The sequence below is a fragment of the Polypterus senegalus genome, chromosome 15 (genome assembly GCF_016835505.1).
Source record: "Polypterus senegalus isolate Bchr_013 chromosome 15, ASM1683550v1, whole genome shotgun sequence".
In the NCBI taxonomy this organism is placed as follows: Eukaryota; Metazoa; Chordata; class Cladistia; order Polypteriformes; family Polypteridae; genus Polypterus; species Polypterus senegalus.
In genome coordinates, this window is record NC_053168.1 from 62885791 (window position 1) to 62903935 (window position 18145).

An 18145-nucleotide genomic window follows, 5' to 3' on the forward strand; every position below is an offset into this window, starting at 1 on the left:
TTTCTAGATTTACATTGCTTCTTGGGTACACAGCTACACTTTTTTTTTTCTTCAGATTAGTATCTTCACAACCACAGTGAAAATTAATATTAATCATACATGAGTCACGTACACAATGGAGTTGTAAACTCGCCCATTTATATTTGAGTAAATGCAGGCAGTAAGACAAACCTAATCTCATTCACAGTGTATTAGCAATGTACAACTAGGTGAACTAATAGAGTTCTGTGGGATTCTGGGTACATCAAAATGCATGAAAGTAATTGGGCAGTCAGATTTAGTTACTGTCGAAGAACAATGCAGTTAAAGGTACTTCTTAAAATAGATGGTAAGTAGGAAGAATGAGAATAAACATTGATTAAAGATTATATTTTTAATACAGTGTATGTGATATCTCTTCTATTCTGTAGGCTCACCAAGATGGTAGTTTATTAGTAAACTAAAGACCAAAATTAAATTACCAAACACTTTAAGGAACACCACATACCATATATACTCGCGGATAAGTTCTCCCACGGATAAGTCGGGACTTGATTTTACAGTATAATTTCTGGTATTTTATAATGTCAGTCATATAAGTCGAATGCGGAATACTCAAACCTGAGAGAGTAATCACGAAGTACACTGCCTTTTTTTTTCTATGTGCGTGTGGCAATACTCTGTATCAGCGCGTGCTCCTAACCTCTCTCTCACTCTCTATTGAGCCTACGTGACCACACAGTAATACCCAAACTATTCAGAAGCGACATTTACACTGATTTGTGTTTTTTGTATCTCACACTCTCCTACACCTTTATTGTAAGAGCATCCCTTATCTACGATGGAGCGTTCAATCAGAGGAAAATATGAAGCTTGTTTTAAATTAAAAGTTATTGAAGTAGTGAAAGAAATTGATAACTGCTCTGCTGCAACAAAATTCGATGCGTCTGAGAAACTAATGTGAGATTGGAGGCAAGAAGATGTAAAAAAAAAAAAAAATGTAAGCGTCGCATTGTTGAACCTGCGAATAAGCTGGGTTCTGATTTTATGATCTATTTTTCAGGTTCCAAGACCTGACTTATATGTGAGCATATACAAGTAGTTAAATTTGCAACTTTAACCAAATAGCTGATTAATGGAGCACCAAGTAGTGATTGGTGATTGACATTCATTTACGGTTTTGGATTGTACAGAATTTATTCCTGTTCTAATTTCATACAGATATGGAATTTTAACATTATTATGGTGTTGTCATCACATTGTCATTTTCTTTTCTTGAGGGACACTGTTTTGTGTTACTTCAGCATGATTGTGACTCTGTTCTTGCCAGTTCCAGTCCCTCTGTTACTACCACCTGATGATGGGGTTGAATGCAAAGTCATTTTAGCTGCAAGAGAAATTGCTGTCAGTGCAAATTAGTATAATTTGGGGGGATCATTCTTAATTGTCATAAAGAACGTTTTGACGTTGAATTTTGAAGCCCATTTTGGCTCAGAATTTGGTACCTTTGACCCCTTCCTGTTTTTGAGCTCATCAATTTTTTTCATCTTCTGATTCAGCTGATTTTTGCCTTTTTTTCCACCACATGCATAACAATGGCAGAGGGAAAGAGGACCTACTAATGTACATTACATCCATTGTACCAAATTGAACAGAAAAATACTTCACTACTGGTCCCAGAATATAAGTGAAGAAAGTGGGCCATGTGATATCCATGTTAGAAATCTTCATCATCATTTAGGTACCCTGTACTCTAAGTTAATCGGCCTTTTTCAGTCTCCTTAGCATTGTGGTTCTATTCTGTTTACTGAAAATGAACCAAGTCTATGGTTTATTGCACGGCATGTAAATTCATCCATAGAATAAAGAACACTAAACTATATCTTACCAGAAAAATCACTCTACTGGCAATCAGTTGTTCACGTGGTCCCCACAAATTGCCTATAACTAAATACACAAAAATAATGCCTCTGTTCCTTGCTACAGATGATATACAGAATCACCACAACATGCCACCTTCAAACACGGAGAAGGGATTTGATGTAGTGTACATTTAAAATACCTCAACTCATTTTCTTCCGTGCCATCTAAAAGGAATAAGAGAGATGAGCCATGTATCCAATTTACTTAAAGACCCAAACAAATATAACTCTATATTAGAGGCTGGAGATAGAAGGAAATGTCTCCTTTTACTACATAAATCTAACTATCAAAGATATGGCATCATGCTTTACAACTCCTTTCATTTCATTTCCAATATGTCACCTAAACATTTTGGCAGAACCTAATGAAGACAGATGATCATTGTACAGTACTCGAAAAGAAAGGGAGCATGTAAATCAAAGCAGTGTAAATTGCCAGAGTAGCAAGAGATACAGTAAACAGTAAATAGTTGTAAGAGCTATTTGTTAGTTATTTAGGTTATGTTAAATTGATAGAAGCATTTTCTTAGTTATGTTAAAATGTTTGTCTATATCAGTGGTTTCCAAACTTGATCCTGTTTTTAATTGGACTCCTAGCCTAATTAAGTGAGTCATTATTTCCCAGTTTCTGTGTTTTGGAGTCAATGTAAAAATTACAAACTAAGTTTGGTAGATTTTTATTAAAATGTAATAAGCAGTTATATGGGAAATATGTAGTTTTTGTTTAAGTCGTTACAGTATTTTCAACCTAATTTTCATTCTGCTTTTCCAGGTGTTCTGGTTATTTAATGTAATTTTATGTAATTTGTAAAGACTGAAAATGATAGGAATTCAGTTTGAGTTGCATTGATTTTTCAATAAATACCGTATATACTCACATATAAGTTGGGTCTTGAAACCCGAAAAATCAATCATAAAATCAGACCCCGACTTATACACCCGCTCAAGAATGCGACACTTACATTTTTTTTTTTACATCTTTTTGCCTCCTCCAATCTCGCATCAGCTTCTCAGGTGCATCAAATTTTGTTGCAGCAGTGCAGTTACCAATTTCTTTTGTTACTTCAACAACGTTTAATTTAAAACCAGCTTCATATTTTCTTCTGATCGAATGCTCCATTGTAGATAAGGGATGCTTTTACGATAAAGGTGCATGAGGGTGTGAGATACAAATAACACAAAACAGTGCAAACGTCGCTTCAGAATAGTTCGGGTATTACCATGTGGTCACTTGGCACAATAAAGAGAGAGAGAGAGAGAGACAAGCCCAGGGACTGGAAGGGGCAGGGTCAGTTACCCTCACTGGATGGTTTCTCGGCTCAGTAGTGGAAGACAATGACAAGACTGTTAGTGGCAATGCCCTCTCTTGGCCCAGGGTGGTATCACATACTTGGGAAGAGCTTGGAGGGTGATCCTCAGATGTGCAATAATGTGTCATATAGTACATATTTCTGAATTCAAAATTAGAAGAAGAAAAAGACTCCATAAACAATTAAATTGTGTTTGAAGTAAGATTGAATTATTCAGTGGTGAAACTGGTTGGAATGAAAACCTGCAGTCACAGTGAGGAACCCCTGCTCTTGGGTAAGGAGGAGATAAGGCTTCATGAAGGATTTTAAAACTGTTTTGAAAAGTTACTGGAACTCACCGCAAAGGTATAAGAATTGGAGAACCACTTGATTTTATTTTATTTGGCATGCTTACACTTCTCATTCAAGCTTTTGCCAACACGGCTGTACAGGACAAGCTAGTGAATAAAGGCATGGAAAGTCAGGTACTGTTTTCTACTTTAAATAAGATCAAATAAATAAATAAGAAAGAAAGATGAGTATTAGGAATACATTGAACACAAGTCATTATGCTGATCAGAAAGGGCTTTAGCAGCATTTTGATCTTCATCCACCATTGAATGGTCTACCCGATAGAACTAACCTTGAAAAAGCCACCAAGGAAGCCAGCGACATAAAAGAAGCTCAGAATCCTGATATGGAAGAACAGATATGTAGAAAATGGTTTTCTTGCCTGGCTCACATTGTCCGGCAGTTACCTGGCTGCATGATGGTTAGCGCTGCTATTGCTACTAAGTCTTTTATGTGGTCTGCATGTGTTTTTTCTGTGCCCTTTTTCACTTCACAGTCTCTTTCCATTTTGTCAATTTATATTCGATATATTTGCCTAGACAACGGATCATTGTGAAGTTGTCAATTTTCTTAGCATTTAAATACATACTAGCTGTGCTATCCATATAAGATGGGTTGAAATCGAAATAATCAACGTAGACCTCAACGTTAAAGTTTGCAGTGCACCTCTTATTGGAATGTATTTTGCAATGCCTGTAGCAATAAAATGCATTGTATTTGTCTTTCCAAAAGATGGTGTTTCACAAACATTTGTAGTAATAAAATACTTTTTTGAAGAGACAAAGTGGCATATGCTTCTGGTGTATGCCATTTGGTATGGGATTCGTAAAAGCAGTGTGATGCACCAACCTTTGGAATGACAAATGCAATGCATTTTATTACTACAAATGTTTGCAAAGTACCACCAGAGAGGGGCCTGCACGTGAAGCCGACAGTATAAATACGTGGACAAGCAGTCAAATCCTTCAAAGCCAATGGACGGACGAATGGGTGATATTGTCATTTGTCCCAAAAAGCCTTCCAGCGCAGTGACGAAAAATGGCAGACTGTAAAGATCAAGATCCCACCTTGATATTGTCATGCTATTATGGCTTCCCGTCCGTAATGCTGCATAAATCGTCAGTAAAGAAAGCTAAGTTATTAACTCTTATGTGATTTTTACCACTGTATCACTATGGGAGGGATATCGCCTTTTACATTATATCTATATAGTTTCTGGTTACTTAAAACGCTGCAATTTAAAAGAACTTATTTCAATTAGGGAGCTTTTGCTTCTAAAGGAAACACGTGACCTCTTGCATTGAGGGATGCTTTAACATAACCATCTGACAGATTTCAGTTAAACGTCCAAGGCCTAAAAGAATTGTCAAGCTGAACAAGAGTGGAGTGTATTCTGGGAAAGCTGAAAGACAAAGCAGGACCTTGGAATGTTTTACTGTATGTAGTCGATCTGTTTGCAGCTTAGTGCAGCTTTTGATTCCCATTGGAATCAACATGGAGCTTGTATAGTAACATTTCTGTGTTTTGAGAATCTGCATGCTCTTCTAGCCGAAGAAAACCAGTTGCTCACTTTGGGTAAGAAAGGAGGAGAGAGTGGTTACCTTTTATTAGAACATTTTTCAACAAGAGTCTCATTTCAGTTTTTGCTCAGTTGACGTTTTATTGAAAGCAGCTGAATGTTTTATTCAATTTCTGGTTTTCAGACACATTGAAAGGAGCCACAGATATTTAAACTGAGCCTGCTATCTGCTTAGCTGCTGGACAGTTTCAAAGGAGATCTTCCTCCAGCAAGAAAACATTCTTTTCACTTTGTAATTAAGGACATATAATCAGTAACTAAGGAACTGTGATATTTAGGAACTGTCATCTGGGACTGCATGAACCAACCCAAGGTTTGTAATTCTTTGTATTGCTTATATTTGCTGCTATTGGTTATTATGCAAATAAGTATATTTTTTAAATAAAACCTCTGTCTGACCAACTGCTACAATCTGTCGTTCCTCTTCTACTTGTAGTCCCTTGAGGAAATGAAGGACGCTTTGTGGAATATTCTGCTGGTGGTAAACTGGGTCCCAGACAGTGAGCAGCCTGCCATTAGAGGTCCCTGGGGTGCAGTAAGGACAGTGAGACAGGTAAGAGGCTACAGGTAATAATTGTGGAGATGGTTTTGATGTTTCTTCCTATCCCCTATTAAGAAAAGAACCTAAGAGGTTAGTTGGTACCCTCCGTGTTAGGTGCATGTCACATGTGACTTGATAATAGAAGAAAATGCCCTTCCAGAATTTTTATGCTAAAAACTCCATTAATTGTCTCTAAAATTATATGTTAATTGCAAATTTGAAATCATGGTTAAGGACATTTTGGACATGCTTATGGAAGTGTAAAGACATCTTTTATTTCAAGAATGGCCAAGATTAGAAAATCAAAATACAAATAAAAGCTTTTTCAAATGTTAAATATTCCGGGACTTAACACAAAAAATTATGTTAAAGTCTTTCAAAAGAAAACAAAAATACTTTTTTTTAAAACAAAAATTAAAAATTTTGTAACGAAAACAATGTTGCTTCAAAATGACGTGAAGATTCTCCACAAACATTTGGATGTTCTTTTGTCTTCAAGATCAGGCCCAAACTCTTTTGTAGTGCATATGTGATGATTTCATCCCGTAATGACACAAAAAAAGTCAGGGACACGTGGATGAAAAGTATAAAATTTACAAAGGGTTTATTTTTTTGGAACTGTCTGATGATGAGGTGCACCCACATAAGGGATGATGTGGACTTTGCTCTTTTGTTTTTTTTTTGACTGAAATTCTGAACTGACAATTTAACAATTTATGGCTTTTCTTTTTAAAAAAAGGTTGAGTCTGATCATTTGAATGGTGCATTTGTATAATTATTATTTATTCAGTGTTTTTCTTTAGAGCATTGATAACAAAGAGGCATGGCTCAGCACTCACAGGATGAGGTTGGGAGCATGCACTGATAGCGCATTGCCGCACCCACCACATAACCAACCACCTGGATTGGGGCCCAAGTGAAGTGGGTGTCTCCTCAGCACCACACTGGAACAGCGTGAGGTTTTTTTGTAGTGGCTGGAGTGCCAATCCTGCCACCAACCCCCAAGTTTTCCCTGTAAGTTAGAGGACCTGCTTGCAGGGCTGGATGCAGATTAACGTCATACCCAGGATGAAGCAATTGCAGGTTAAGGGCCTTGCTCAACGGCCCAACAGAGATGGAAGGAGAATGAGAACCTTCTTAAAACTGCTGCAACTCCAAACACACCTCAGCTCTATTCAGAAAGGATATGCTTTCAGGGCATATAACTGTGAAGTCACTGTTACCACACAATTTCAGTAGTTTTCACCATAAATTTGCACTGGATAAATTACAGAGTTACACAACAGTTATGCAACATCATCACCTCGAAACAGCCGCATGCATTGTAACTATAATCATCAACTGGCTTGACTTGACTAATGCAGTATGAATTGGTTTTAAAGTGGGTCACACAGAGCATAGACAAGCTCTTCAACTGCCTCCATTTTTTCCACAAAAACCTCTTTAATCCCAAGAGAAATACCAGTATCATAGGAAATGGAGTTTTACTAACATGTTGGTTCATACAGGATTAATTTAACCTGGGGTTAATTTTTATGAACGGTTTATAGGCTCTATAATCTTTTCTGAGACATGAATGCATAGTCCATCAAAAGTTACCAACATGAGTGATTCGGACAGGACAAAAATTTCAGAGGTCCTCCAGTAGTAATTACTTTACACCACCTCCGAGTGCAACACTAATCCTTTTCAAATTGGGATTTTGAATATATTGAGTAGAAGACCTTCACTGCTGTTTTGCCACTAGTATCTTGTCCACAAATTCAGATCTCATTATAATTTCAGGTCAGTAGTACTGAAAAGAAACATCCTCAATAGGGTACCCCATATGGATACAGTAGGGTCTGTGCATGATGTAGTCTTGGGAGAAACTTCACTATACGAGCAAGGGAGTACCTTAGTAGTTGAAGCCCCAACTATCTAGTGGGCATCCTGTGCCTGACAGTCCTGTTCAGATAAAAGCACTATATAATACTATAGTTTGGCGGATCTGCTCCCATATTGCAAAGAATCTAAATGTAAGGGTCAGTACAAAAAGAAAACCTTTTTCCATGATATTAGAGTCATTCACATTGTAACATACCAGCAGAATTTATTGGGAAGTACAAAATACTTATACCCATTATTATTATTATAGAAATGATAAAACTGGATAGTAAGATATGGGAGAACAATTACAATTTTGATCTTAATCTGATTTAGTAAAAGCCCCCTACAATTGCCCTTTTGAGGCAATATTATTAAATAAAGACATATTCATTTTGAATACATTTTTCAACGCTGGCTATGCAACTACAGAAAGTAAAGCTTTCATCAAACTGCTTGGGGTCACCTTTAAGGGGACAGATTGGATTCACTTTAAAAATTGACTGTAAAGATTGCAGTTCTCTCATCAATTTAAACATGGAGCGACACTCCATGTTCAAGTTATTAGAGAAATCTGACTGCTCAACCTTCCAACCAAGGCTATGCTGTAAAGAAACTGATAAAGCGACTGCTGCTAATATTCGATGAAATTGTACCCCTCAGCTTGGACACTACCTGTTTTACATAATTATTGAGGTTTGTGAGTATTTTATCTGTTAGTGAAACACATACAGTGCATGTATATGCTGTACAAGCTATGCAATATATTCGCACTGTATTGTTCTCCTTGTTACAACTTCATTTAAGGATTGTCATGTTCAGTTGAAAAATTGTAATGTGTGGGATTTTTTTTTTTTTACCTAGGATTACTTTACAGCTTCCATCAGTAAAATCATCAGAGCAAAGAAAGAATTCTAAAACAAATCCTTCTGTCATTTTGGACCAGTCGAGTTCAGACAGCGTCCCTCTTTCCTGTTCTCCAGTGTGAAATGCTAAAGAGCATCAGGCTGTTTAGTATGCCATAGGTATAAAGGCAAGACTGGAAAAGCAAGCATCAGAAGTAAAGCTCTCCAGTGCCAGGACGAGGATCGCTGTGTTATTACAATCTTAATGATATCCAGCGCAGATGAGGAAGCAGAGGTGTCATGCTGGGAAACCAATGACGGCGTTCTTGTTCTGACTGCAGGCAAAGAATATCTCATCAAAGCACATAAATTTCACGTCTCTGTTCCAAAAATTAAAACCCTTAAGGAAATGGCTTTCATGGTTCAACAGTTTTAACGGGTTTCTCCTGCTTGGTTTTCAAACAGGCAAATTAATAGTTCCTTCGAAACAAATTAGAATACCAACCTTGATGAGAAAATTTCCATGGAATTGTCGCTTGCATGTTGCTTCTTTGAGAGGGTAATGACAAAGCTGAGTGAATATTGCATTTAATGGTATAGGGGCTGCCTGCTATTTGTGACAGTTCCTTACAGAAGAAAATCAGGATAAAATCTTTTCTGCTTCATGAAGGGGTAAAACGCATCTGGTAAATGAAAATGCCATGCAGGCATTATCTAATAAGACATCTGTAAACTGACCCCGTGCACTGCTACTGAATGAATGTAGATTTCTGCCTTCGGGGTTTCTGGGAATAATGATAAAGACGTCTAGAAATGACAGGCAGAGGCAGAGCAGTGGCTTTAATTTGAGGAGCCCTAAATCTTATTTTGCATGAGTAGCAGATCCCTGGGCGGCAGATAAATGGGAATGCTACAGTAAGTAAGCACTTTTACTGTTATTTGAACTCCTGTCTACAACTGCTGACATGCCACAGAACTGAAGTGACTTCACAGCCATCTTCTTACTAGTGCACTAGACTACACGGTGAGCTTCGCTTCTTGTACACACTCTTCAGCATGAAAAGTAGAGGGGGAGAGAGAGAGAAATTCAAAATGGATTGTAGCTGTGACATTTAAACTTTTGTTATGGATTATGTGAATAAAAAATTTGAATAACTTAAAGTGAAAAATAAGAGGTGAAGGGCTAGCCTGTGAGAGCAAGCTTACTGCTGGGCACCTTTTACATTACCTGGTAGATGAAAGGATTAAACAGGCTTATTAAATACTGCTCTCATGCTGAGCCTTTTGATGACTTAGTACAAATATATATAAAGTCATCAAAAGCAAAGAGAAGAAAGAACATCCACTATAGAGAAGACTTTCCTGCAGAACAACAAAGGCACACAAGCCAGTTAGTGGACATATGCTGGGTAGTCAATTCAGACGTGTAGCTCATGGCAGTGGTGGAAAATTATTATGTAGGGCAAGGTGACATACATGGAATTTGTGTGATTTTAATTTAATATTTGAGTCATTAAAGTATAATATTCCAAAAGGCAAAGACCGGGTAGGCAGCACAGAGCACAGCATGTTGCTATTGCTAAAGAAAGCACACAAAGACAGCCAAATAAATTAAGAGTGGAGTAAGAGGTCACCTTTACCTTTCAAGTGTCTGACTTGATCGCATTACAGGTGATTTTCTAAATTAAAAATGATGTTTCGACCATCTTCAAACTGGAGTCATCCAGCAGGGATGGTAAAATGCAATAGGGAGGCACCTGCTTTTTCTTATGGGAAGATATGTCAATGCCAGAAGGAGACACATGCTAAGGAGGCAATGTGGTAGTGACAGGCAATTGCAGTAAGGAATAGCAGTTAGCCGAGTCAGCAAACAAGACTGACTGAAGAGACAATCCGCAGTTGCCCTGAGTGAAAGTTGGCAACACCTTAATAATGCCATTAAGTCCTTTAGAAATCATTTAGGGCAAAGCACTGTAGCCATGGACCTTTAACTGAAAAGTTGGACCAAAAGCATTAACAGCTACATACAAGTGAACTGGAAGATTTACAACTTTCTTCCATGACACTCTAGGAGGGTGTGTGGCTCATTGATATACAGTACACACAAAGACACACTGTATATGTCAATAGACCCGCAATCTTGTAGTGGTCTACTTCTTGTTTTAAAGACATACAGACTTTGTCAGAAGAACTCCAAACTGGGTAGCCGGTACATGCAAGGAGAGGAGAAACCTGCAGACAAGACAAGGTAAGCATCACTCTTCACAACCGAGAGCTCTTTTGTATGTGTTTTAATTTCATTACTAGTTTGTATTTTCTGTTACAAGTAGTGCCTAAGTGGCTCTGTCAGACTAAAGATACAGGCAAAAGCAGCAATATATTGATAGGTTAATTGTGTACAGTATATACTCGCAGATAAGTCGGAACTTGATTTTACAGTATAATTTCTAGTATTTTATAATGTTGTTGTATAAGTCGAATGCGGAAAACTCATGCTATTGGTACAAGGGATTATGATATGCTAACACCCACCTGAGGGAGTATCCATGGGGCACACTGCCCCTTTTTTCTATGTGGGTACGGCAATGCGCTGTATCAGCACATGCTCCTAACTTCTCTCTCTCTCTATTGTGCCAACGTGACCACCCGGTAACACCCAAACTATTCTGAAGCAACGTTTGCAATGATTTGTGTTTTTTGTATCTCACACCGTCATACATCTTTAACGTAACAGCATCCCTTACCTACGATGGAGCATTCAATCAGAAGAAAATATGAAGCTGGTTTTAAATTAAACGTCATTGAAGCCGCAAAAGAAATTGGTAACTGTGCTGCTGCAACAAAATTCATTGTATTTGAGAAACTGATGTTAGATTGGAGGAGGCAAGAGGAAGAAACAAAAAATTAAGTGTCTAATTTTTGAGTGGGTGTATAAGTCGGGGTCTGATTTTATGATCGATTTTTCGGGTTTCAAGACCCAACCTATATGTGAGTATATATGGTAAATGTATTCATGCCAAAATATTAATTATTTGTTGTGCCGGCATCTTATATATAAAAGTCTACGTGTGGAAGTGTGTGTGTCTGTCTGGCCCGGAAGTGAGAGGTGGAGTTGGGGTAAGGGCTCCACCTCTGAGGAAAGAGAAAACTCGCTTAGCCGCTAATACAAGTGGGGCCAGCAGGTCAACAAAACGAAACCTCCGAAGAAAGACAAAGTCGCTTAGCCGCTAACATCAGCAAAACTGTATCCCTTTTACGTTTCCTCCTGCAGCTAATATACAAACGAGGCAAGTATGTTGGCAAAGCGAATCCTCCTAGCAGAGAGATGCCCAGAGAAGTTCCTTTCAATTACCTGACATCTGTACATTTCAATTTTTTTTCTGACGATTTCAATAGTTTCTAGGATCCCAGACTTTTTACCGCACGGGGTTACACAGCTAGTAAATAATAACGTTTTATTTTCATGTTGTGTGCTTTACATTATTATTAAATTTACAGTACATATTATCTTAATATGTGCAAAATTATATTGTTTCGAGGACAGCAGTACTTATATGAGACTGAATGGGGCTGTCTTTTAACTACCTGCCCACAATTTGGAATTCACAGACATATAAGTCATTGTTATGCCATTCCAAACAAAAAAAAAAAGCGAAATAGCTGTTATGATGTACATTTAAATGAAACAGATCAAATCAAATAATAAAACAAGACACTAAAAAGTGATTTAGATCTTACTATATATATAATGTTTCTAGTATTTTAATTTGTTGGCAATATTTTGATCACAGACACAAAGCATTATGGATCTTACCTGTGTGCTGTATTTGTCCTAAGTGTTCCTCCTAGGGTATTTGAAGGTGGGCTGCTAGACCACAACTCCTGTCTGCCCTCTTCTTTCCAAGCTAAACACTGAAGGTGCCCCTCTTACTACTTGCCTTGGATGAACTCAGATGCCTGACCAGCCTGTTCTCCTTTCACCTTCCATTGTGCACTGTCTGCATAAATTGTCGGTTATGCAGTCAGGAATATGGCAACTGTACCCCACATAGATACACTATTTGTACCCTTAAAAAAATGGTATGCTGTTATAAGGGTACAAATATCACAGCAATGCCAGTGGTACAATTGTCATACCCACTGAGAAGACAGCAACAATTCGTATCTTTATTCATGAAGGTGTGTCCTTGTCACACTGATGTAATACTCGTGTTTCCAAAAAAATTCTGAATTTGTAAACAGGTCATTTATGATGTTATGATGATAGTTGAATAAGGAGTGGAGTGTGAAATGAGTAATGCCTAGTGTACCGTATAGGTTGATAAATATGTTGTATGTCTTTATTTGTAATGTTAAAGAGTCAAGAAGCTAGACAAACCCATTTTCTACCCCCAGTGTTTCATGAATAGGAAAAGCACCATTTCAGCCAATTTTATATCTTAACTGTTTGTTTGGCGCTGCAGAAAACATTAGCCTAGGGTGTTGGGCTTGTATGTGCTGCTTCCTTAGTGAATATTACAATCACATTGTAAAGTAGCTTAACTGGGAGGGGGGCTGTACACACACTGTTTCATTGGTGACTGGCCTCTGCAAGTGTTCAGAGGTGTGAGAGTGTGTGTCAGCAGCTGCTGAGGGACAATGCCTGCAGAGCCATGAAGAGATGATCACCTCTTATTCATTATGAAGACAGCTATCTTGGCAGCCATATTGAGACAGGTATGTGGCCTTTATTAAAAGGCCATGTGGTAGCACAGTCCAAGCTAGACTGAAGATAAGCCAAGAGACATCTTTTTGTCACGTTTATTTTACTTTGCTTGTAAATTGGGCATATTATCTGAAATACATCAATTAAATGTGTAGCTCCTTCTCTTGCCTGTTCTTTCACTCTATGCAATTGCCTGAGGTTGTAGATAAAGAAGGAGGAAGTTCTGAAGTACAGAATCTGATGACAGATTGGTAAATGTGTGGCATCTGAGACATTTTGGTAAAGTCTACATGATGGGTATAAAGGGGAAAATAGGGTAAAGCTATGACTCTATATGACAAAACAAATGCTTAGGTATATATTGTATTTTTGTTTTTTAATTTATTGGTCATACTACATGTACAACTTGTGTCCTAGTCACCTGTTACTGTTCCATGTAATTTAATTTTAGGATTAGTTAACTATCCTAAATGAATAACTATCAGCACATAGTAAATTAGTGCAAATCAAGTACAGCATAACTCACTAAATCACTTTAAATATCAGGCAAACGTAAAAGAAAATAACAACAAAAACAGCAATAATAATGCAAAGCTAGCAAATCGTGTAAAATTACACACATCCATGGTACAAATCGGGCAGCATTCTTAAATGTAATATAATGCGCATGCAGAGTGCAGGTCAGGCAGCCACACCCTGGAGATACTGCATTGACCGCTGTTCCTATTAGTAGTGGTACATCAATGGGCTCATCATATTGCAGAGATTTGCTTGTAAACCCATAGGGCATATGGAGATATGCTGAGTTCTTGTGTTAAAATCAATTGTAATTTTATTATTTCTAAACCCATTTTTGGCTAACGTGATGGAACGCATGCTTGCTACACAACTCCACGCTTTTCTTCTAGACAATACACTTTATGAACTTTTTTAGTCTGGCTTTCGCACACAGCACAGCATTGAGACAGCTGTTCTCCATGTAGTTAATGATCTTCTCCGGTCTGCAGATTGCGGTTCACTTAATATTCTCCTCCTTCTTGACTTAAGTGCAGCATTTGACTCTGTTAATCATGAAATCCTCCTGTCACATCTCTCTGCTGTAGGGAACTCTGGCTTAGCCCTTCAATGGCTCACATCATATCTCTCTAATAGGCAACAGTTTGTCACACTCGGCCGATATAAATCCTTCACCTTACCTTTGTTGCGTGGTGTCCCTCAGGATTCAGTCCTTGGGCCTTTACTTTTTCTACTTTATATTCTTCCTTTGGGTCAGATTATAGTATGCAGACATGGCCTTAAATTCCACTGTTATGCAGACGATACACAGTTATATCTTAGTACAGACACCCCTACAGATTCACCTCCCAGCACACTCACTGACTGCATCACTAATTTTAAGCTATGGATGGAAAATAACTTTCTCAAACTTAATGCCAATAAAACAGAAGTGTTACTGGTAAGTCCAAAATCCCAGCTTTCTAAGGCATCCATTTTGTCAGTTTCTGTTCATGGTACACTTGTCAAACCTGCTCCTGTTGTCAGAAATCTTGGTGTTTTGTTTGATTCATCACTTAACTTTGAGCTACACATTAGGTCTCTTTCCAAAATTTCATTCTATCATCTCCGTCACATTGCCCGCCTATGTCCATTTCTGTCCTTTAATGATGCTCAAACTCTGGTTCATTGTTTCAGAATGTCTCGTATTAATTACTTTAATTCCCTCTTCATCCCTGCAAAATCTATATAGAAGCCACAGTACATTCAGAACTCCGTAATTTTTTTTAATTCTGTATGTAAAGCAACCTTGGGTTTGTGAAAGGTGCCCTATAAATGCAACTTATTATTACACTCTCTCTCTCTCTCTCTCTCTCTCTCTCTCTCTCTCTCTCTCTCTCTCTCTCTCTCTCTCTCTCTCTCTCTCTCTCTCTCTCTCTCTCTATATATATATATATATATATATATATATATATATATATATATATATATAATCCTAAGCCTAAAAGCACAATTATTTTGTGCAACGATTTTATATGACGTTTTAAGGTCACATTTTTTATCACGCTTTGAATCAGGCTTATTTTAGAACCTACATTATATATGTTGGGTATCATTCTTTTCAGAATTTGTTGAACTTTAATGTGATGTTGTTAGATTTTCAGATTCTTGTTCCATGTTTAAATTATAAACTGAATATCAAGAACTCATGTCCTGTGAGATGAGACTTTGTGCCAAGAGATTTAACCACACCTGGGGCCGGAAATAAAAGACAAAGAGTAGGGCAACTGCTGTACAGGCTTTTAAATATTTGAAGCGCTGCGCGAGATGCAGATCACACGGCGCGGCAGCAGCAGCAATCCAGCAGCTGATCGAGCAAAGAGGAGGTTAAAAAAAAAATGTACTTGTTTCCCATTTTGTCACCGTTTAAAAGAGGGTTTCGGAGGAGCGACCGCGTCCCCTGGGGTGCATTCAGCCCCCCTCTTCACAACATGAGTGGCAGAGACGCGAAGTGGCTGGTGCGTAGTGCAGGCCAGGGGATTGATGAGCGAAGTGAGCGGGGGGTAAGCCCCTTAGTTATTATAATAATAACAACAACACTACCTTATAAATTACTTATAAATTAAATTTTCTTTGAAACAATATTCAGATTCCTCCATAAACTAATCTTATTTCAAACATGAATAAATACAGTACAATACAGTACAATTAAAATTCTATATTTTGCTAATGTCCAGTGCTGTTGTGATTTCAAACAACTTCTATCTTGCACTTTGAGTTATATGAATAAATATTTTTGTTGTAAATATGTATGCTTGTATGTATTTTTTTCACAAAAATTAAGTACGATCACCTTCGAAACTGATCACCCTACTGAGCTGATACAGAGCTGCATACGATGCTGCCAATGTTCACAGCAGTTGCACAGATGATTTTCTGAAAGGTTGTTGAGGACATCCATTGTTTTCGCTTTCACATCTTCTACCAACAGAAAATAGGTTCCTTTAAGCACTAACTTGTACCATTCAAAAACGTATGGATGACACATGTATTCTCCACTGTAAGCCTTAGTCGATAACTGAAAAGTTTCCGTCGTGGATTTCTTCACTTTCACAAGAAACTTGATGTTAACTCACTTTTCACTCTTGCAAGCAGACAATTTCCAAACGAGGGTAAGAAAACATCTACATTTAAACACTGCATCCCACTTTGTCCCGAGGGAAGCGATAGAGTTGAATCTTTTCTAGCCGTGATAAGTTAGAATAGGTTCTATAAAAATCCCTTTGTTTCTCTCCTTCCTCTTGGTTCCCGAGCTATAGGGTTAGTCTCATTTTTTTAATGTGACGGACTTCTTAGGAACAGCCATCAGCAGTGTGTCTGTCTGCGGAGAGAGTTAGACCTTGTCGAGAGGTTTACTTACTTGTAGAATTGAGATCTCTGGTGACTCTTTCTATGAAGTCAGTAGACATATTGGGAGAGCATCGGGGGTCATGAGGTCGCTGGAAAGGGGTGTGTGGCACTTCCGATATCTTTGCAAAAGGACGAAAGTCCAAGTGCTTCCTGTCTTGATATATAGTTGTGACATATGGATGCTATCCAGTGACCTGAGGCGAAGACTGGACTCCTTCGGTACTGTGTCTCTCTGGAGAATCCTTGGGTACTGTTGGTTTGACTTTGACTGTGTCGAATGAGCAGTTGCTCACGGAGTCCCAAATGAGGCACATTACATGCATTGTGAGGGAGCATTAGTTACAGCACTACGGCCATGTGGTGTGATTTCTTGAGAGTGATCCGGCTCATAGGATCCTCACTGTGAGGATCCGAATGGCTGGACCAGACCTGTAACACCTGGCTGTGGAAGATAGAGGGTAATTTCCGGAGGGTGGGACTGGACCGCATGCCTGCTTGGGGGATTGCCAACCAGTATCCCAAGCTGTTTCATCGTGTGGTGGGTGTGGCAACACGCTGTACCAGTGAATGCTCCCCAACCTGACCTGACCTGTCAGACTTCACTTAGATTAACATTGCTTGCTGGTGTAAGTTAAGGCTAAGAAATACTTAAACACTTATTAAATCTGAAAAATAAGTGAAGGTTTATTCAGAATCTAAAGCCCAATATCCATTTATCCATTGCCTAATTACCTGGTAAAAGTAGAAGATCATTATAGTCAGTCTCTGTACAAAGGAGTTCATAATATTTTGCATTTACAGTTTGCAGAGTGAAACAGGCAAAGCACAAAATACAGGCAAATGTGCTGCATATCATTTTCTATTCTAAAACTTAGGATTGCATAATGTTTTAGCATACTAATCATTGTTAATATTTGATTTACCTGTAAATAATATTTAAAATTATGTATACAATGCATTAATCTAAAAATTTTATTTAAAAGTCTTATTATACATATTTATTTAAATGTTATTTAAATTTATTCTCCTAATTAATTTGTCATAGTGCTGGGGAGTGGTGACGTGTTGCATGCTGGCCAGACATGCAATCGAGAAATTCATTACACCCCATTACAACCCCCTTCAACTTGACCTTGGACTTGAACCTGAAGATACATAATTTGAGAGCAGGGATTCAGAATGTACTTTTTTCTCTGTTTGAAAGTCCTGCTCTTGTTCACATGAGTGTGAGTAATGGCTGTGGCCATGGCCAGCTCTCAAGATGGATTATGATCTCCACTGCACGGAAGCCATCTCCACACCAAGGTAAGAAATTTGATATTATTTCTACAGTAAAACGTTGCTTCTCAAATAGCTGCAGTAAACCTGCAAGTGACAAGCTAAGCAAAAAGAATTACTTCTTTGTTTTTTATGTCCTTTTCTTAGATAGCACTATTATGAAGGAAACTGCATCTGCAGAGGGTTGATAGGAGCAGTCGACAGCTGTGCACTGGAAATGTAGGGTGCTACCTGTCCGTCCGTAGAAGCAATTTGATGAAATTGATAACTTGGGGTGCAAAGATCTCTGGGAGTTTTGGCTTCTTCTTTTGAAGGGCCAATGTCTCCCTGTCTCTTTTTAGTTTGGTACTTAGTCCTTCACTCCTTGGGAACCACGTATAACACA